This window comes from Cygnus olor, chromosome 2, assembly GCF_009769625.2.
Source record: "Cygnus olor isolate bCygOlo1 chromosome 2, bCygOlo1.pri.v2, whole genome shotgun sequence".
NCBI lineage: Eukaryota > Metazoa > Chordata > Aves > Anseriformes > Anatidae > Cygnus > Cygnus olor.
Genome location: NC_049170.1, coordinates 27,738,281 through 27,760,532, shown reverse-complemented (window position 1 = coordinate 27,760,532; position 22,252 = coordinate 27,738,281). Strand labels below are relative to the sequence as shown.

The following is a 22,252-nucleotide window of genomic DNA, read 5'->3' as shown; positions in this document are numbered from 1 at the left end:
GTTGACTGCAGGAGAGGATACACAGACCACCCAGGGCAGCCTGCAGATTGCCCTCTTCTCTTGCCTCCCCCTGGCCCTACCACAGAGCCTCAAAGGCGGACTGAAACCACCTCCTCTCCTTTTTCATCCCGCAGGAGGGGCTGCCAGAACAGCAGGTGCTTCCATGTGTGCAGATCCTGTCACTTACTCATGTAGCTCTTCATGAGTCTAAGTTTGCCTGCATGTTTCTGCCCACATAAAACAGAGGAGCCAGACTTCGAAGACAGATTTTCGTCTCAGCAAAGCTAAAAGAGTGAGAGATGCTAGCTCAAACGATGCCTGAAGGTACAGTGAGATTAGTTCACAGTGCTGAGCCTCAGCTGGACTCTCTGGAAGCTGCAGCTGCTGGGTAGTGTGGCTCTGAATATTAATAGGAAAAAAACACAGAAATGTCACTAGTATTCGTGCCTTATATAAAATGTATTGCTAGTGTCAGCTAGTTATTTCTGTGCTGTACTAAAAGGGTGGTGACATCCTGAGACCCTCTCAGTCCTCTAGGACTGAAACCTGCGTGCTTTTCTTTTCACCTCTGACTTAGCTTCCCATGGTCTTTCCAACTCAGAAATGATCTGAAATACTCCTTGTATATCTTTGCATGGCTCTAGGGTGTTCTGTCCTGACCACATACAATCTAACACCTTTAGCAGTCTCTCAGTGTTCGGAAGTTATGTAGAAAGTACTGAAAGGAACTTCCTGGATCACTGGCCACAGATGGGACAAGTCGAGCTGGTCAATCCATATTTCTTCTACAGGCTACCAGAACCACAAGTGAAAGCATTCTGCCTCCCTGGCCTCTGCATCCTCATGGCAGACAGCATCAGGGTTTTCCTAGGGATGCCATAGGGCTGTCCCTCCAACCCACAGTGCCAGATCCTGTTGGCATGCCAGGGAAGTCAACCACTGGACCGTGTGGTGTAGCACGCATCCCGAGTTCTCCCCGGAGGCATACAGCCCCAGAGCTACTCCAGCTGTGATGTGGGTGGAGGGCAGCAAACCTGACCACAGCCTCTTGCCTGACTCTGGGGGTACCTCTGCTGAACCTTTTCCCTTCAGGCCCAAGCTACCACATAACAACATCCTTCCACGTTATACCTGCTGACGACAGCACCTGTTTGGGTTCCCTGAGTATGTGTGTGATTACCTGGGAACAACCAAGTGTCAACAAGTGACCTATAAAATTCTTAAAGAAGTTAGTGTTTGGTCAATATGCTTTAAAAGACCTGTTTAGTTCTATTTATTGCAAGTGACACCTGTATAAAGTGAAATTTCAGATTATCCTCAATCCTATTTTAACTTTCTGATTTTTTTATTGATCTTAATTAGAAATTTCTTTTGCCTTTGCAGTTCTTCTTTCCGTATTCTTCATAGAACATATAACAAAATATGCATTACTGTAAACTCTTGGTTTGTTAAGTATCATAATGATTTCAGGATGATTGGTTGTGACAAATGCAAGATGCTCTGTGCTACAGCTATCTTGAGAGGGCTATAAGCATTAGCTGGCATTCCCTAAGTGTATTTCTCATTACATCCCATCATTTTACTGTCTTTCAACAATGATGTCCCTTGTCTTCATTCCAATGTTGCCTTGGGGATAAATTAATGAGTCCTCAGACCATTTTCTTCTCTTTTTCTCTCTAAAGAGAAGGCAAACAAAGTACCAGACACAGAAGAAGATAAAGTAGCTCACGTAGTAGGGAAGAAGAGAAAGAGATGGGACTATACGTCAAAGAAACTGATGATTTGATTCACACTGGGTTCGGGCACCACTTGATGCATCTGTAATAGATACCAGCTTGGTATATTCTGCAAAACTCCATCAAAATCATTTTAGGTTTCTCATGCAAACTGGCTCTTTTTCTCACCACCTCAGCTGCTGGATTTCAAGTATCCCCTCTGAGCACCAGATCATCGGCTCAAAACAAGAATTCTATCAATTAGAGAATGCTGTAATAGACCTTGGCATTTATGAGATAGAAAGAAAGATGGCTAAGTTATTTTATTTTACACTGACAGTTGCTGGAGACATTTCCATGGTTATTACATCCTCAGCAAGTTCCAGTATATAATATTGAAACTGAATTATGGATAGCACACATCATTTTCAACACCTTTAGCTTTCACCTTGAGGCAGTTCTGTGAAAACCATACATCTTGGACTCTCCACCGTCTTAAACATGGCATCCTGCTCTCTGCTTCAAGGCTACATCTCTGTTCCTTACCATGTGGAGATTATCAGGACCGTTCATTTTCTTCCCCTTCTCCTGGCACATCTCCTTCTGTATCTCACTTTGTAGGTAAGCTGAAGGCTTCAAGCTAAATGTTCCTCCTCAGCATAGAGATCACCTCAGTCAATGTTTTTGTGCCTAGGATCTCAGGGATCTTTATTTTTATTGCCCAATGGGTATTTCAGTTTCCACTTCTTTTGTTCAGGAAATAAATAACACTGGTTCTTCTCTATGCAACTCAGAAATCAATACCTATTTGAAATTTCCGCAGTTATCAGTGCTGTTGTTCTCTTTAAAGTGCAAAACATTTCACAGCTTTGTACCCTAGCCATACAAAGCAAGGCAGAATATTCTGTTTAAAAAACATTTCTTCCTGCTGGGGATGCACAGAAGCGTTATGTGTGATACAACATACACATTCTCATCACAGCCCCCCACAGCCCAGCAGATTTCCTGACCTAAGAAACTCACATCCTGGGGAGGCTTGCAAATAGTTGTAACCTGGTGTGGGAGGCTCGAGGGCCACCCATAAACAGCCACGCAGATTGCCTGGGTTTATTCAGGGAAGTCAGAAATAAATGCATGATTTATGGAAGAGGTCTGCAGAAAAAGAGGTAGTTCAAGCTCGGAACATAGCTGTCATGGCACCTGAGGAATCATTTACAGAAAAAGACACTTGGTTTCCTTTCAAACTTATCCACAAAGAAAATATACAAAGCAGAGCTTCCATAAAGGCATTTCATCCTTTTCATGTGTCCAAAGCACTGCTTTAACTGCTTATTAACAAATTATGTTGTTCAAAGCTAAAGAAGCCACAGACACTTCCAGCAGAAGTATACAAGCATGCAAATAAGAATAAAATATCCTGCCTCCTCATTTCTCCCCCACAAAATTGCATCTTGACTGAAATCGTGATTTCTTGAAACCAAACACCTCTGGCTGTAATTGGGGCAGAATATCCCTTGTTTCTGCTCCCCTGCCGTGTCCCACCCAATGCCACCTCTTGGTCTGCGAGGCTTTGCTCACAGGCAGCTGTTTGCACAGCTGCTTCTCTCTGTAGCAGCACTGAGTAATTGCTCTGCAGCCGCACCTCCAGGACAGCTCTCAAAAAAGACAAGTGCAGCATGAATGCAGCAAGTGCTTAATCTTTGTCCTCATCTTCCTTCCTTCCAATTTCTTCCTTTTCAATCAAATGTGACCAAACCATACATTATTGTCCCCACTGTCACTAGTTTACTTTTTGCTTAACACCTTTGGGACTCATCAGGGCTGTAACGTGCTATTTCTCATTCCTCCATCTTCAGCTTGTACCTTGAGTGCAAAAGCCCATTCCCAGATGGGGAGAGTTGTCCAAATAATCCCAGGACACCTAAACATTCCTAATCACTACAGAACCATGGATAAACAGGCAGATATGGGTTGTGAGACTCTAGGGAAAAGGAATAAACATTTTTGGAAGATAACCTTTCCTCTGGCATATTTCTGCGACGGCACTTTTAAACATCTGCTGCATCCTCCTACCTTGCATTGTGATACTGTCATAACTCATCAGCAGTGCCTGGGCAGTATTTGCATAGTGAACCCCTAAGGAATATCTTGATTCCTCCGAGAGGAAAAATGGTGTTTTGGTAGCTTGCATCTTCCCCTCCAACGCTAATTCTCAGGCTGATATCTCAGGACGATGTGAGGAGCAGTGAGCTGCAGAGGATTCTGCCTTCCAGATAACATGTAAATCCAAGAATCTGCTACTTGCAGTCACTGACGATACTATGCCACTTTCCTGTAAGGTGTATTATTTCCTTCTACTCTGGGTGAAATCCCAGCTGTGAACCTTACATCCTGCCTATCTATTTGCTCCTTAAAAATAAATTGGATAGGATGGTTTTCATTTCCTGTCCCCTCACTTCTTCTGTTGTTTGGCTACAGGCAGTTAAACAACCACAGTGTTTCACCCTGGAGGTGCCTGTATGTCAGTAACGGGTGAAATAATCCTTTTATGAAAAGATTTACCTGCCTCATAGGAATGTTGTGAAGTTTAAGCCTTTTTTTTTTTTTTTTTTTTTTAAGAGGATTGAGATAAAAAGCACCATGGGGATACAGATGACCTGCATATTTGCAAGGAATTGATAAATTTTTTATGCAATTAACAAATACCATATTTTTTGAGATTTAAATTTCCTTCATCATTTTTGAGCGGAAGGAGTCGGTTTTGATTAAGCAAAATAAAAGCAGCTGAAAGATGATCCAGACAGGGAAGAAAAAACAACTACAGTGCTTTTCTTTAAAGGAAATAGCTCTCTCTGCCAGGCAGGATCTCTACAGGATGCAGAAAAACTATTGTGAAGGAAGGCTGTCATATTAATGCATTTTCAGGTCTTTTCCTACAGCCACTTTCAAGACACGTGACTCAGCTGTATTTCTTTCTATTCAGCAAAACCGGTGCTTGCTTTGAATACCAAAGTCAGAAAAGAAGGAAACACAGAGAGATCTCTGTCAGCAATCACACAGGCAGTGCATTTCCTGATGAAAACGACGGCAGAAGCCCAGATTTCATTGGTACCTCACACTTCCATTCCTACTTCATTGAGTTTTGTAGATCTGGAGACTTGCCATCCAAGAAACATTAACCCCTTGAGGTGAAACAAGGGAGTGTGCTTAAAATCAGGTGTTAACATTGATTTCAACAGACTTAGTAAAGAGAGGACATGTTATTCCATGAAGCCCTGGCAGAGGGAGACATCAGAAACATATCTAGTTATATTAGAGGATCTTCTGTCTTGGAAGGATAATGGCTATTATTAGTCACTGTTTCTGGCAGCATGCAACATGATTGAAAGACTTTTCAAGCAATAGAGACCAGTCCCTAACCTTACAATCCTAAATTAAATACCGAGTGGGAGGTAAGGGAAGTAGTACAACGTACAGAAGAGTGAGTGCTCCTTAGGACAGTTTGAACTTGTTAATGTGAATCAGCCAGGAAGTCTCATAAGTAGCACTGGGGATTATCTTGAGAATCCTCCAGTCTATTTTAGTCATAGTGTTTGCAGAAACTGAATGCTTTACTCATGATGGATTTTGTCAAGTACCTCCTGTGAAAGTAGGTATACACACTGTAGAGAGAAAATTAAGTGCAGCCTATTCTCATTTATTTTCAGGAGAATTTCCCAACTTGCAGCTTAATGAGACTTCACTGAACAAAACCAAATTCTTCCTTTTTAAACTCTCCATGTAAAGTCTTAACTTCTTTTTTTTTCTTTCCAAAAGTAAATATACTAACTATGGCCTGGCCTCAAACATCAATCTACAAATGTTTTATATTAACCAGGTGTTTATTTTGTTCGCATTATCTCATCCCCTTCTTCCCTGGATATTTGAGGATTAGCATATGTTATGGACAAGATCAAAGAGATCAATTTACTGTTTGTGAGCTTTATTCGGGAATTATTTGATTTTTGCAAACACAACACAGCTGTTGTGTATGCAAAAATGTACTTACTTAATGGTAAGTAAAGAAAAGATTTCTGTGGAGTCTTTTGTTTGACAGAATTCACTCTTCCATCTCTTACAAAAATCAATTAAGATGAAAATGCAACTGGACTGTGTATATTTTTTTTTTTTTTTAATCAATAGACCCCCGTGTTCCCAGATTCTATTGAATTAGGTTTTCAAAGCTCTTTTGTTCTCACCTGTCTATAAAAAATCATTCACAGCATCCTGGATCTCGGTTCACAGTGTCCGCCTGAATCCAAAAGGTAAAGCACTCCATCCCCAGGGAGGGTGCCAGCTGTCTCATTGATTCAGCATGGCTTTTGGATGATTCTGAAGTAGCACTGGCATAATTTCCAGAGAGAGGTGTATAATGAGGTAGCGCCATGTTAACCATTACCAGGGAGAAGTAGAACATCTGGTCTGGAACAAAAGAGAAGTCCAGACCTGAACTATCAGCATCAAAGCATGCACTTGTGGGGTAGCATATGCCAGGATTCACTGCCTAGAAGCAACAGATTTATGGATGAAATGGGATGTGAAAATAAGAGTAAAAATAATAAGGAGAAAAAAAAAATTCTCATGTATTTCTTTTCTAGGATTTATGTTCTTGCTGACTTAAAAAGTACTGTCACAATTCTTGTACGCTGACAAAAGAAGGGATATTCAGAATAAGCTTCACTTTGTACAAATGCATAGGTATTTCCTATACTTTTTTTTTTTTTAAATCTAGCTGTCTTTACTCCTTTCACAGACTGAGCTGCCACTTTGATGTAATCCCACTAAAACCCCAGCTCAGTGCAACATTTTCTACCCTTTGCAGGTTCCAGTTGTACAGCAGGAAGTCTGGAAATGCTAGGGAGCCCCCAGTCTGTCAGCTGGGAGCAATCTCCCCATGCACTTCTCCCACAGTCTGGAGGGCTGAGGATGTAAACAGTGAAAATTCTTCATCAACAGTTGGTGGAGATGGTGGGGAGTGTTTTAAAAACAGAGTCAGAGGGAGAGAAAAGGAAGGATGTCATCATAGGCAGCCCTTGCTAGCAGGTGCATTCACACCAGGAGCTGGCTCTGTTCTCCACTGATTCAATGAAATCTCTGTCTATAGCAGCAGGACGCTGGCAGCTTTGTCAGGGGTATACAAATGCCTGGGTATGTATGTGCTTTTTTAGGGGGCAGTGAGAGGGGGGAGACTTTTAAGAAATCTGGGGTTTATATGAGAGAAAGGGCGGGGGGGCAGAAGAAGTGTTTTCCTGTCATAAGAAATAAAATGATCTCTCCATCAGCTTCCAGTGTACATCTCTCTCACTGGCTGCACTGTTGGGTACCCTAGTGAGCATATGGTACCTTCACAGCTCCCTCATCATCATTCTGGACATCTTCCTTACTGGCCTGAGTTGCCTCCTAGGGGACTGATAGTAGAGGATCTGGCCAAGTCTCCTTGGTGCCAAGTCCTTGTGGCAGGTATTTCATAATGAAATTCATCATCCCCTCTCACATTCATGGAGGGGGGTGTCTCTGCCCAGAGGTTTTCTGTTCACTCTGGGGGATGTTAGGATTCCTGGCATTGCTCTGTCTCATGACCAGCAACACGGCTTGTTACTTGTGCACCAAGACTTTTGTCCTTTTGCTTGTTCATCCTTGGGAACTTAGCAAAGCATTATGCGCTTGATTGCAATGTTATTACAATGTTAAATATAGAATAGTTAAATCTACCAGGCACTCTGTAATCAATATCTCTACCAATTTTCCGGCTGTCCCACCAGACTGTTCGTAGTATGGATTCAATATGACGGACTTTAAATGACATAGCAAAGAAAAGTACTGTTAGAACATAAGACTTCTGTGACCCCTTCCAACCTCAATCAGGACTCCCCAAACTCCCTTATTTCACATTGCAAGGAGTCAAATGCACATCAGGAAGTAATTAGCTCCTAAATCAGAACACCAATCCTTCACCTTCACCCATTTTCTCGTCTTCTATTCACAACCTGCTCCAGGTATTTTTCTACTATGAATGGCCCATTGCTCTTCCTCTACTCCCCCATCTGCCCCTCAGAGCAATACATCATCTCCTTTCCTAATCGTCTTTTTCTATCATACTTTTGAACTGCAAAATGTTCTGTGCCCTTTTGGATTTGCAAGTCCATATTTTTCTGTCAGCCCACTCTGCTCACCGAGTCTTTCAGGCCCTCCCCTCTTCATACACCCCCGCATGATTGCTGGGGGCTTAACATATATGCTCCGTTTCTCAGTTTAGTGTTCTGAGTCTATATCTTTATTACTGGGAATGTGAACTCTGTAAAACATCCACTCTCTTCATCCCCTGATGGTTCAGATTGTCAGACCTGTTGGTGCACATTCTGCTCCACATTCCAGCTAGTGTATGTGTGCATTTTTTGTTTGGACATTGAAGCACAAAGAGAGAGAGGTATTTCCCCCAAGTTTTAGCTCAACGAGTAGCTGGAACACTGCTGGCATGTGCCTCCACAGCCAGGAGCTGAAAAATACTCCCAAAAGCCAAGGTATGGCTATAGCCAGAGGGGTGAAAAACAGAGAAAAAATAAAAAATAAAAATAAAAAAAATAAAAAGAAAGAAAAGAAAAAACAAAAAAGCCACTGCATTATAACATGCTATATAGGCTACATAAAAAGGTTCTTTACAGACCCATCTGTACAAAAGTAAGTGGCTGATCCATTTCCCTATAACACTTCTGATATCAGTAGCCTGACAAGTTACTTGTGGGGAGGGGGGAAGAAATAACTTGTCATCAAAATGAACTCCTTGAGTATTTCCATTTTGGTGTAGAGAACATTCGATAAAAAGAGGCACTTGTCATCTCTTCCTTAAACATAGTCTTCTGCCTCTTTTGTTCAAGCCACTGTAAGCGAGATAGCATATGCATAGGGAGTAAATTCTTCACAGGCAGGCATCTGGATCAGTATATTGAAATTGAGTCTATTTTTAGACAGCTGATGCTAGCTTCCCCATGAAACTGCATATTTGTAGTTTTCAGGCTTTCTGAAGTGGATTTTTGCCATAAATTGATTGTAAGTCGCTTTGAGAGCATGGGAGGAAGGGCCTGCTCCAAAGTCTATTGAAAATATATTAGAGTCTTTCTATTGATTTGAAAAGCTGAAGATCAAGTCAGCAAGGACTCATTCTGTCCATGTAAAATACAGGCAATTTGCATTAGAAATGCAACATAAATGTATTTCTTATGCAAAACTCAGCTGAACAGTACACTTCACTGCCTATCTAGCAAATTCCACAGCTGGAAATATTGTTCTCTCTTTTATATCCTTATTCTTTTTATCCAAATAGTTAACCAGATATCTGGGGTTTTCTCAATTGTTTCGTTAGGGGGATAAATTGATGACAGAGTCTGTGATTGCTCTGGTACAACCCATTTTCTTTACCAGGAACAAGCATAAATCCCTGATGCAGCAGGAACAAGCAATAGAATGTTATTTTTTTTCTTTCAGCATCCTAAATCTGTCTTTTTAACAATCAGTCTGTCCCAAAAGCTGCTGCTTTTTGCTTTGACTTTCCTTCAGTCATGCCACAGTTATTTCTCTGTCTCCTGCTTTTCTGGTCCTTTCTGCTTGTTTTTCTCACTGCCATTGATTCTCTGTTCTATTCATTTGATCCTCAGGCTCTGAGTCTGCTTTCCAGAAATTTGAGGCTGCTGGGATTTGCTGTCACTGTCCATAGTAGCAAACCCATTGTGTCCCCTACTTCATACCTACTATCACTTAACTATCACTAATTTACCTTAAGAAACGGTGATAGTCATGCCTAGTAATGTCAATGAGAGCTGTGATTGTATCCAAATTAAAAAACTCTGGTCTATGACTACATTACAACATATATGTTGTTACCTTGCACTAGCTGATCCACATTATGTGTCCAAATCTCCATGTTCTTAGGCGAAGTCAAATACATAGGAAATTCATTTTGCTAAGTCTGCAAAGAGTGTCATCCAAATCAAAATAAATTGCATGTTGATCCACTTGTTCTCAGTCCACAGAGACTCACTGAAGGCTATATGTAGATCAATAGGTTCACAAGGGGTCACATGAGAGCAGAATATGGTTTGAAATCTCTTCAGGAAATATCTGAGTAACCAACCAAGCCATTCCTCATTTTGTGAACTTGTTTTACCTTGAATGACCAAAAATTGTGAAGTAGATGATATATATTAAATTATTACCTTTTGTGAACAGTGTAACTTTGCTAAGTCACACATTGTTAGGACTGAGAGAAACTCAGTGTCCGATGTAATCCTATTATATAATATTTTATATATTATATAAAATAGTTCTCCAGCTCAAGCATTTTTATTTCTTAAAGTTTTGAAATACATGCAAAGTCATGATGTATTCTTAGAACATATTTTAGTAAACAGGTGTGGTATCTGATCTTGAAGGGAGCCTGGTAATAGAAATTCCTAGGATTTATTCTAGGATCAATCATCAATTTATGGAGAGTTTTGAAAACTCTTTATATTTGAATTTTTAGTTTTGTGTGATGGCCTGGAGAATATTTTTCAGTAGACTTTCAAATTCCCATTATTTTATAAACTGTGTTTATGACTGCAGTTTTCAACATGGAATAAATTATGCAAAAAACAGACCATGTCTGACAGTCAGAAATAATTCCTGAGGTCCTTGTATTGCTTCTCCCCAGAAAAATAATAGAACTCACTGCGTTAGCTATTAACTCCTAATAACTTCAAGCAGCAAGTTAAAAACTGGATGGAGAATGGAAACAACACAGAGGAAGGATAGAAGAAGGTATTCAAAACTAGATTTTATAGGCAACCCCCAAACAAAAGTAAATAGTTCAGGAAAGAGGGTCTGACAAAGAGCCCAGAAGTCCTGAGAACCTTAACCACAGTATCAATGACCCTTTTAAAAATATTTTTTTAAAATATTTTAAACAGTGGAATTTGTTTAAATTGTTCATATTATTTTTTTTTTATTTTTTTTTTTAGATCTACAAATCTTTATTTTCCATTTCTTTCACTATTTGTATGCTTAAGTTCTTTTGTGATGGCTGAGCGTGTTTTGCTTCAGCAGTTACAGAGCTCTGCAGAGTTAAATAGCCTGTCAGGGCTACCTCAGGAGGGCTCTTCTTCTAGACCTTCATGAAACCAAAACAGTTTCAGCTGAATATTATCAGGATAAAAAGTTACAACATGTAAAATCTATTTACCTAGGTCTTCTACTGCCCAATGGAAAGTTTTTACCTCTAAATCACCATTTAAAGTTGGTCACTGTTGTTCTCCCTATTCTTTCTCTGTACCTTCAGAGAAGAAATGGATTTAATTATTTTTTCTAATTAGCTGGCATAAACAAAAGTGATCCCTATCCGAGGGGCTCACCTTTCTGCATACGCTAAGCACCCAAATCCACTCCCAGAGTCAGTGCTGTTACAGACCTGGGCCTACAAGCCTGAGCATACGCGAAATCTCAGTATAAAAGATTTGACCAAGGTCATGTAGAAGTCTGGGATGGAGCAGTGGACTGAAATTCTTTCCCTGAAAAGGTTTCTCCCCTTCTAGTGCACCTGGAACAGCCCTGAGGACCAAAGCACTACCTATTCGTATAATGAATAACCCTTCTACTAAAAATTGCTCCAGGCACGCTTGGCAGCAGTAGCATGGATAAGTGGGAGGACTAAGCTAGCTGATAACACTTGGTAAACTATTAACCAGCCCACACATGGGCTTGAAAGGTTTGTATGTGTATATATTAATCTTTCCTGTAAACACAGAGGACAATTATGGACACAGTGGCTAAACTGCCAGTGTTAATAAATTGCTAACCCAACACAATTACTACTGCACTACTCCCACAGAAATCTGTCCTTTCTGGTCAGAAGGACATCTTAGTTGATGGAGAGTGTCTGTGTATATACATGTGTATATATTTGGTATTTGGTTTGCACTGATAAATACTAGCAATATCACAGAAAAGTTCTTCGTGACACCTAATATGGAAGATCATCTTGGGGAGTGTGGGACTTGCCCTTACTTGAACACGGCAACTCCAGCATGCAGAATGCATGGAGGCTGCCATTTGTTGGCAACGGTTGCAACAGCAGCTTCACAGTCCTGTTCAATGGCCCCAGGTTAAAGAGAAAATTTCACCTCTGCAAACCATCCGTACTCCATCCAGCTAAAGCCCCAAAAATATAAAAGCAGAGCACCTCTTAGCATGGGTGTAAAAGTATCAAATATCAAAAAACCCATGCACAAATGAGTATGCATGTGGCTGCATCTGTGTACTTGTCCTCTGTGTCCTGGAAGACCCAAGGTCCCAGCAAAACTATCACATCCCTCTCCAGTTTCTCTCAGTATTCTGTCTTAATGGTTGTATGACATTGCTGGTGGCTGTGGAAAAGGTCTCTGTTTCACTGCAGAAGTACACGCGTATCAACTCTGAGAAATGTCATTCTTCTTTATATCAAAACGCCTGGCTTCCTTTTGCAATAAAAGGTGCTATATAAGGCGAGATATGACAATCTGAGCAATAAAACAAGAAATCCTAATCTCTTCATGCTGGGCACAGAGAGAAGTTTATTGAAGCACTGGTTTACTGTAGTATGTTATCGAATTGCGATAAAGCAGATAAAAAGGGAATGGAAATGGAAAAGTTATTAAACTAATTGTATCAGCAAGAGTATTAATTTAATTTATTTCACTTTATTATTGCCATCAAACTCAAATGCAAATCCTAAAGTGTGAGTTAAATAGATGATTGAATTTAGTTTGGGTGGAAAATAAAGGCTGAGAAATGATAAATGCTGTTTCATTACATTAATTTCAAAAAACAAATCTTTCCCCTAAGTGATCCTTTGATATCCTTTTTGTTTTCTAGTCTTGCCAGGAATTGTTAAAGATGACACTTTAGAGAGACCCCTAAAGAGGACTAGGGTGTACAATTTTGCTTTACTGGACATGAACATACTCGCCTGACATTAAAACTTAAATCTTGGGTGTTTCAGTAGATGCTTAGAAACATATTGAAATCAGAAGACATAGTAACCTCAAAGAGAAAGGTGAACAGTTCTTCTGCTAACAACAAATAAATAATATGCTCTAATTCATTTTAAAAGTGTACTAGGGTATTGTGAAGCTAGCATAGCCTCAAAAGTATTAAAATTTGAAATAAATAGTGGGTTTTCCATATTTCCATTTCAGTCTATGAGATTCTTTCTTCAGATTTCATGTTTCTTAAAGAGTTAAGGTTGGGTTGGGTTACCTAACACTGTAAGTATTTAAAAGCCCATGTCTAAGGGAAAGCACAATAAACCAGTATATTCTCATGGATTAAAGCAAATTCCAGGGTGTCACCTAAAGTGTAAATACTGGAATCTGAGATTTTTATCATTCTGATGGAGGGTATATCTATAATATATACCACAGTTTGAAGTTACTTGCCAAGCGCAATTAACTCTTTAAGAGACCATTTAATTAGAATGACTGTGATGCTTCTGGTACCCAAGTACCTTGCTCAGAGCACTGTGCTCTGGAGATATAACCAGAGAACTATGGCGGAGCCTTCAGTCATCTACTTAATCCCTCTACCTTAGTTTAGGTGGTGACAGAGCAGAAGCAAGCATGGAACTGAGAATTTAGGCAAAAAATATGAGGTAAAAAATATGAGGTAACCTTTATTAAGTATTATGAAATTCTTAAATGAGAAGAATTAAGTTAAAAAAAAAAAAAACAACACAAATAGAAACAAAATTCAAAATTTATTCTGTGAATTCAATCTCCTAGTTCAGTATTAACTTTTCTTCTTTCCATTCCTTGTACCTATCACTTCTCATCTCTAGCAAGTTATTTCCAGAAATAACTTCCTATGGATTTATGTCCTACAACTGGGTTCTCTGGTGTCTCATTTGCTATTGGGACCATGCTCAAACTGCAGCCTTTTCTTGGAGAAAGAGGAAGACAGTTCTTTCTGTCTCCAACCAGCTACATATTTTATAAAGTGAGTGGAAATTTATCTTTGAGATTACTGTTTTTCTCTCAGACTAGTTGGAATAGACCAAGAAATTAAGCGGTTATAAGAAGATAAGTGGACAGTAGAACACACATGTATCCACACACACATTAATCCAGCAATGATTGCAGTAGACTCCTTTCTTTGGGAAACTGAGCCGAAAATGTTTTAAATAACTTCAAATAGTAGAATAAGAAAAAAGATGAATAAACATCCAGAATTGCAGGAAAGCTGATTCACTTCTGATACAATTCGGACTACAGTGTATTAGACCAAGTCTTAAAGCATCAGTCCGGTAAAACATGTAACACTCATTCTTAAGGTAATGTGTTTAAATGGACTTCATGCCTAGAAGATTTATTAAGTTGCAGTCATACTTTGTCCTGAAAGTTCGGATTCAGATCTTATGAATTTCAAATAATAGCTAAGCCAAGTGTAGTCAATGTTTATTATTATAGCTGTGAGCAACATGGTAATCAAAACTGTGGAAATGTCTGCAGCTGTACCCACAACATCCCTTCTGCAATGCTCCCTTCACTAAGGAAGCTGTTGAACTAAGTAGATTGTTGCCTACCATGCAACATACACAGAAAGAACAGGGAGTAGAAAGCAAAATATCATTTCGGCTGCCATTTCTCTAAGTTAATAATCATTGTAGGAGCACATGTTGAGTTTTAGTATTAAAACAAAGGGTTTCATATTACAGATTATAGGGAGACTTATGTGAACAATGTGGCAGATATAGACAATCAAAGTGTCTATTGAGGCATGGAGCTGCAATACAAAAGCAATCAGTGCAGAAAGCAAGGCAGTGACAATACAATTTTAAATCCATTTGATAGGCAAACTATATCTGTTGAAATTTCTCAGGGTGAATGAGTATAAAACTCATTATCAGTATTGCAGCATGTCCCATGGCACCACTTTATTTATTCAAATTAAGATTGGAGAAAGTGAGTAAATACAGCATCCCTGAACTCTAAAAATTCTTTGCAGATAAATCCTTTGCTTATATTTGTTCTTTGCACACTTTCCATGAGTCTCTTATGCAATGTTCCTGCCCAGTGTAGGAAAACATGCTTTATAGAAGTACAGAGCATACGCCTGTGAAGTGTATTTACCATTTAGAATGGTCGGTGAACACATTCAGGAGCTGAATGATAGTGGAAAGGACTGAATCCTTAATCTTGGCTTTTATCATTTAATATTCTCAGTTGAGTATCTCAGATGTCTGTGAAGCATCACAGACTACTCAGTCATGCTCTTAAATGATGAGTTATTTGGCTAGCAGAGTCCACCCGGTCACACTGTATGGCAACTTCACATCTTGACACAAATGTTTGCTTTTTACCAAGTACTTCTCACATACCAATTTTCCCCCAGAACCCATGGATCCCAAGCAGTTTGCAGCCCATTTCAATCCATGTCACTGGCCAGCATCTTGGATCCTAATGTAAAAGGATATTCTCCTCCCATTTGAATACATAAACTAACATTACTGAAATATTTCAAAAGCACATGACCAAGTACATTTATACATTTTTCAAGACAGCAGAAGTTTTAGACGTCACAGTGTCAGTGACCACCAGTATTTTGGATTGTGGGTGTTTAGATTTTTGACATCAAAGCCAACACTACCCCTGATACTATATTATCCAAAGCCCGAGAGATCTCAGCGCTTCTACGTGGGGATCTATAATTTCCAGTTAGGTTTGTATCAGACTTGCATGCAATAATTACTACAGTTTGCACTGTAGTGAAGAGCTAGTGAAAGATTCAGACTATGCTTTCTTTTTATTTTTTTTTCTTCTCATCCTTGCTATAATCTCTGTAATTGTGATGATAACAGTCTAAACTACTTTGCCCTTTTCATTGTTGAGTAATTTGATTAGAAAGTAATTCCTATCCTCAAGCTCAGTAACCTTAGGGAAAAGGTGAAACAGAAAGGTCATTCAAAATACAGAGACTATCAGAAAAGGTTTAAATAACTGAATCATTAAGATTCTATAGCCTCCTGTCCATGACAAAGATGGTAATGAGAAAAGGAAATAGCATTCCCAATGTATTCATTGGGAGAATTACTGTAATGAAACTTAAGCACAGGAAATAATGCAAATGTAGCCAGTTCTCATTATATGTGAAAGATTGACATTTTTGTACCCCTTTCTTCCTGTCATTGTTACTGTTGTATGAAAATCAAACCATGCTTTCATCTTAAAAGACACATTTTACTCAACATGCAATACAAATGTATCACAGAAAATTGTAAGAACAGATAGACAGTCAAGTGGTCAGAGTATTTATTTACAGTTCATGCAAAACAGGAAACAAACCTTATGCTCAAATCTAAATGCAGTATTTATCATTTGTTATGACTGCATTCATTAAGTTGTATTAAGTATAGAACAGCTTTTGGAAATATCCCAAGTTTCTATGCGCAACCTTTTTATGGATCACTGAGAATGGATACTGACTCTGAAGATCTACAAAACCCAATGAATTCTGTAAGAAAAATACCTTACAGCTTAATTTATGATTTAGTATAGAAGAACTGAAAAAGAAACTTATAACTGTCTGTCCAGGTAATAAGGCTACAGCTATCACCAATCTGCCTGTTTCATTGGCTATCACTGAAAAAATACTGTTCCTGACATTAAGATTTTCTTTTTACAATGAATGAATTGTTCTAAGTTATTCCACTCTAACTTAACTTAAAAATGAAGAAGCCATTTTTCTCCTCAGATATTCCAAAGATAACTCATGCCCAAATGTCAGCCAAAGCCTAGTTCTGAAAACTGTACCTCCAAAGGTGAACATCTTGAAAAATAACTAGTAATTTCAAAAAAATCCCAACTACTACAAACAGGAACACATGAATAAGATTAAAGGCAGCAGTCACTAGAAATCATGTTAATTCATTTCATACTGTATGGTTCCAAAACACTATAAATACTATATGTACTGTTTCTCTAAGTAATGAAATGCAGTCAACACGAGGAAGGGTAGAAAATTTAAAAAGTGTTTTAATGTTACATAAACAAATATGTCACAACAGCTAGATAGAAGACCAAAGCATTAAGAAAATAAATAAAGAAATAAATAAAAAGCATATAATTGTGCTTGCTTCATAACTACAGGAAATACCAAAGATCTTTAGCAGTTACAAGTATTTTTTTCTGATTTATTTTGACAATTTTCTGTAAAATTCAGTTAAACTGGATTTTGAAGCCATCAATTCAAAAGGGGTTTTGTCCAGTCAACCTTCTTTATCATCAGTCTAATTCTGATCCAACAATGAGTATCACTTCAGGTAAATTGAACCACTTGAGCCTTTCTGATGATAATCCAAACTGTTCCTTCTGTACTGACTAGAGTACAAAGATCATTATCATAAAATCTACAGCCCTGAACTCCTTTCTGATCTAAACCAAGGCAGCTATAACTGCACCAAATTAAATCATTTTTCCTTAGGAGACTTCCATAAAGATGATTACTCCAGTTACCCACAATACTCACGGACTTATCATCCACAATGCAAAACAAGTAAAATGTCACTGATACTTCCATAGCTCACCCTCCTTGTTGGCCTTGATCTACACTCTTTAAATCACAGAAAGAAGACAGTGTAGTGGGGCACAGTAATCCTTACTTCATAGAATTGTATATGAACAATATGAACTCAGCGCAGGGTGGAATACTGTATGCAACTTTTTCATAATTTCATCTAAAAATTGATTAAATGAACAGGCATGTCATCAAATGATTCTTTGTGCGGAGGCACTAACAGACAAGAAGATGCCGCTTATTCTTTAGACTCACCTGTAGCGATGTGACACTTGACAGGTTGGGATTTCTTTTCTCTTCCCATCTGGCTTGCTTCCTTTAAGCAAAATTCCAGCACTCTGTGCCTGGTGGCCCCCGCATCAGTAAACATCCTTATGTTGCTCATGTTACATCTTCACTTGACATAACAACAAATGAAAGTGTTCTTCTGTATATCCATTTCTTTTCACATAGCTTTGGCAACCGCCAGCTGGAATAGGAAAAGATGTTCTGATTTCAATAGCTGACAACTGATATGTAGAGAAAGCCAACCAGTGCCAACAGAAAAGGAGCAGGACATTACAGAAAACCTGTATGTTAACACCAGAGTCCAAGGCCAAGCAAACCACTAAATAAGATTCAAATCTTGCCCTTTCCAGCCCCAGCTGTCACCAGGCATTGGACCTAAACAATTGCTAAATTCATGTTTTTCCTCACTGTCTCATAGTCAGTGCTTCTGCACGTGGATAGTGCGGTAGTTGTCAAGCACAGACCTTGAATGCATTCTAGAAAGAGGAGAAAAAATGGAGAAATGAAAACCAAGTGAAAAGACCTGGATATTCTTCATGGCTTCAGCTGTTCGCCTCTTCTCCTATCCCAGAGATGAGGATTATGAAATAAGGAGATAGAGGCATACAAGAGAAATTTTGAGAACTGCTAGTAGAGTATACAGAGGGCATGCAGTATAACATTTTCCTTGTGTAAAGTCATGTCTTGTACTGGAATACTGTTTTTTCCCCGTTTGAATTCATGGCCCCTGCTGCATACATGCGTCTGTCCTTAGAAGGTGCAGGTGATAATGTGTAGGTACACCTACAGACTTGCGGAGTTGGGAGCAAGGGTGTAGGAGTTGTCATGGACAGATCTGATGTGTGAAAAAGTCACGTTTTGATTTGAGTGACATAAAAATCCTCTGTAACTCTGATAAAACGCACAGAGTTTGCTGCTGACCTCACTTATACTAACTTCTGACTTCCTAAAACTTCAGTGTAGCGAATTCCAGGGCAAACTTGTCTACAGAAGAATTTCAATGTATACAGAAACTTCTTTCCAACACTTCACATGATATTACCAGACATGTGACAAACCCTGGATGGAGCATTTATGACACCTGACATCTAGAGCCTTTCCATGCCTTTTCAATGACAGCTGCTGAGAAGAAATAACATCCTCCAGCTGCACAACTTTATCCTTCCCTCACTTGTGAATTGAGACATTTTGCTTTAAAGTGGCACTCTATACTGTACTCTTAAAACTGCAATTGTCACTTGATGAAAGGAAGCCAAATGCTCCATCAGTGACATCTGACAGCAAATAAAAATCTCCTTCCTAAGGGCATAATGGGCAGGATGCAGCCATATCGTTCTTTCCTCTTATTAAATCACACTATCAGTGGGATTAACTATCAGGCAGTAGACACAAGGGCTCCACGAGAATATACAAAACAGAAGCAGGGTACAAAAGACCAGCGCATGCCCCTCCTCAGAACCAAGCACCATGACATGCCATAAATAAATTAATGTGATTAGTCCTCCAAATAAAGCTTAAGGAAAACAGTCAGCACTAACACAAGGCCAGGTACCCTATCACCTTAAGCCTGGCCTTCACAGTGGGGTGAAGCCACAGGGGAGGAAAGGAACAGCAGTTCCTCACTAACCAGATTCACTTGAAGGCTACATTTTAAAGAACAACAAAAACATATACACAGTAATTGCCAGATAGTTAAACAGGGATGAAAAGCATGACCAGACGAACAAAAAGTTTGAGCTTGTTCATTCTTTCCTCCCACAGCTGCTGTCTGACCACAATCTCCTTCTCAAGTCTAATTAGCAGGCCAAATTAAGCCCTCATGTTACTCTGTTCAGTGGAGTTTGCATGTGGCATACATTTGCACTAATGTGCTATGCTAGAGATTTTCTTAAGTGACTTTCTGTTAGTATGCAGATGTTAAAGAAATCTGATTTCAGAAAGGGCTTGAGTGCCCCTACACTCAGATATTCTCTCTGTATAAGGGCTGAGATGTCAAAGGCAATCCAGAGTGAACCAACTAGTTGCAGCTCTACAGGGGCTGTGGTCCCCATGTAAGACCTACCAGGCACATATACGCTACAGCATCTTCAATGACACGTGTGGTTAGGAACCTTAAAAGTTCCTCATAAGTCAAATCAAGAGGTTTCTGACTCTTATGCATGCTGTATGAAGACACAATGACCCTGAGTTATCACATTTTTTCAGCCTAAAAAACAAAACAACAACAAAAATAGTGCTAACAAAAATCAAATTAAATAATAAGAGCTTTTTGTTACCTTTTAATTTCTCCTTTATTTACACTTATGATGCTATTTTTAAATTACAGATCAATTCCAAAGGATCCCCAGGGGGGCTAACAAAAAGATTCCCTATTGAACACAAACAACTGCAATACCAAGGTCAGTACTCCTGTCTCCTACCCCATTTGGTCAAAGAGAAGCTGCTTCATTGGGAGAACCTCACTATAAAAACAACCTGCCCCAAGAGACTATCCATGTCCCTGCTACACCCTCCCTGCAGTAAGGCTGACCATATCTCCCCTTCAGCGTAAGCAAGAAAACGTGGGAGTCAACAGAATCCCTCTGTTCTTATCTGTCCTCACTGTTGAGGAGTAAGGGGTCATCCCTGCAAAAAGCCCCCATTTCCTTTATTCAGTGATACAGCTTGGGCTGCTAAGACGCAATGTTACCCTTTCTCTCTTGCACAGAAAAGGCCAGATTCTGTGTTGCATGGGATAAGTGATGAGTGGATTTGGGCTTTCCCAGGCAGACATCTAGTGCAGACCTCAGACTAGAAGTGCCTCAGATAAGGACTTACACGCGGGGTGAGGGAGGAGAGGACACACATCACTGCACTATCTCTGACTGCACAGCAAGGCTGGACCTCCCCGATGCTCCAGTCAAAAGCACCATGCAAATTACCTTAACTGACCCCATTTTATTCACAGAGCATTTTATTCTAGAACATACATCCTGTGAATCCCCTTGGCAACTAGCTAACAGCCAGCAAAATATTCTCTGGCAAATGCCCATTAAACTTCACACAACGTTCCTACACCAAAGAGGCTTTATCTCTAGTTTGTAGTCTCATTTTTTTAAGCATCCTGCAGTACCAGATAAGCTTTATAAAAGCTGTTCATTATTTGATGTTTCTTTTGTTCAGAAAAAATGACAACAAATAAATTTGGGGAAAAAATAGGCACCACTTTGATATTTTCAGTGGTGCTATTCAGAAGACAAAGAAAAGATACATTTTTAACATCCTTCCCCAGAATATTAAAGCCCTGGGTTTTGCCAGGGAGATGATTTGGGTATAGAGAGCTTCATTATCAAAGGTCTCAGCAGTTCTTCTTGTCTGTACCCTCCCCAGCAGCACCCAGGATGTCACAATCACTTTCTGGAAAACCAATTTTGATCTTTCACAGAGAGCTATTAAAAGCAACCTAGATCTTACAGATATAACACTGTAACCTAAGAATTTTAGAAAGCTGGTAGCCTTTCTTAATTGTTTAATGAAGGTTTAGCACCGGGTATTAGCTCCTGGGCAGAGCAGTATGTCAAGTATGTCATACGATTTGTTACTGAAGGATGAACATTACTGTCTGTTGTCACATTAGGAGACAGGCTCAACCTGGGCAATACTTTACTAATAGTTTGCAGGGTGGGAGGACTTTGAATTTCAATCATTTTAAATGATTCATTTGTGTTTTAATGCGGATCCAGGTTCACTTCACATCCTTGGGCCATTGCAGACATTTTAGCCCCCTGAGTTAATCCTGTGTTCATTCCCCAAAATGAATATTCATACCATTCAAATGCATTTTTTAATTAACTGCACCAGCAGCATTATCATTATTGCACCTGAAAGATCCAAAGCCAGATCAGAGAAATGTTGCCACAACAGAATTCACTAAATTCTGCTCACATTCCCTTCTAAGGCTGATCACCTTTAAAGTAATGAGAATAAACTGTGGGATAATGTAAGACAGATCTAATTAAGATAATGAACTGGAGATTATGAACACTGCTACTCTGTGTCTGAAGAATTTTAATATATTAGTCTAACAGAAGGTTAAGGATTTACAAAAGGAAAGATATAGAAATATACAATGTGTTTTTGTTGGACAAAGCTTGAGATTCAGCACCTAAAATGGATAAATGAAAGAAGGATAGAAGGAAATAAAGGTGCATATTTCAGGAAACACATATCATAATTTATTTTAATTAATTTACTTAACACTTGCATAGAACACAGGATGAGAGAATTCTCCCTACAAAGTGTGGAATAAAAAGAAAGCGGGCAGGGAAACATTATGACAAGCTGAGAGGCACTTATAAGGCTATACTGTGGAGTTTTATCCTAGCTTCCATCTGATATGGCTATTATGGCCTTGGATGAATTTTTCTTGTGGGAGCAGCCTAATTAGCTTGCCAGCAGCAGCAAGGAAGGGAAAGGGAGGGAGGCAGATAGAGGAAGGGGGTAAATGAGCTGTTAGGTAAAATAGAGTTGATATCAATAAGACCCACTGTTCCTGTGAAGCTTCATCTTCCAAAACAAGGCAGCAGAGAGACAAATGTTTGAGGTTGAAACTAGAACTCAACAATTTTCTGCAATCAATAGCAGATTGTCAGAAA

General features: G+C 39.3%; 1 protein-coding gene across 1 annotated transcript in view; it reads right to left on the bottom strand.

Annotated features, from left to right (window-relative positions):
• Window positions 1-17,786, bottom strand: part of NXPH1 (neurexophilin 1) — a 178,522-nt gene extending 160,736 nt beyond the window's left edge. The window contains exon 1 of the mRNA XM_040549103.1: window positions 17,586-17,786. The gene's annotated coding sequence lies outside the window, so the exon portion shown is untranslated. The remainder of the gene's footprint in view (window positions 1-17,585) is intronic.
• Window positions 17,787-22,252: the final 4,466 nt, after the last annotated feature.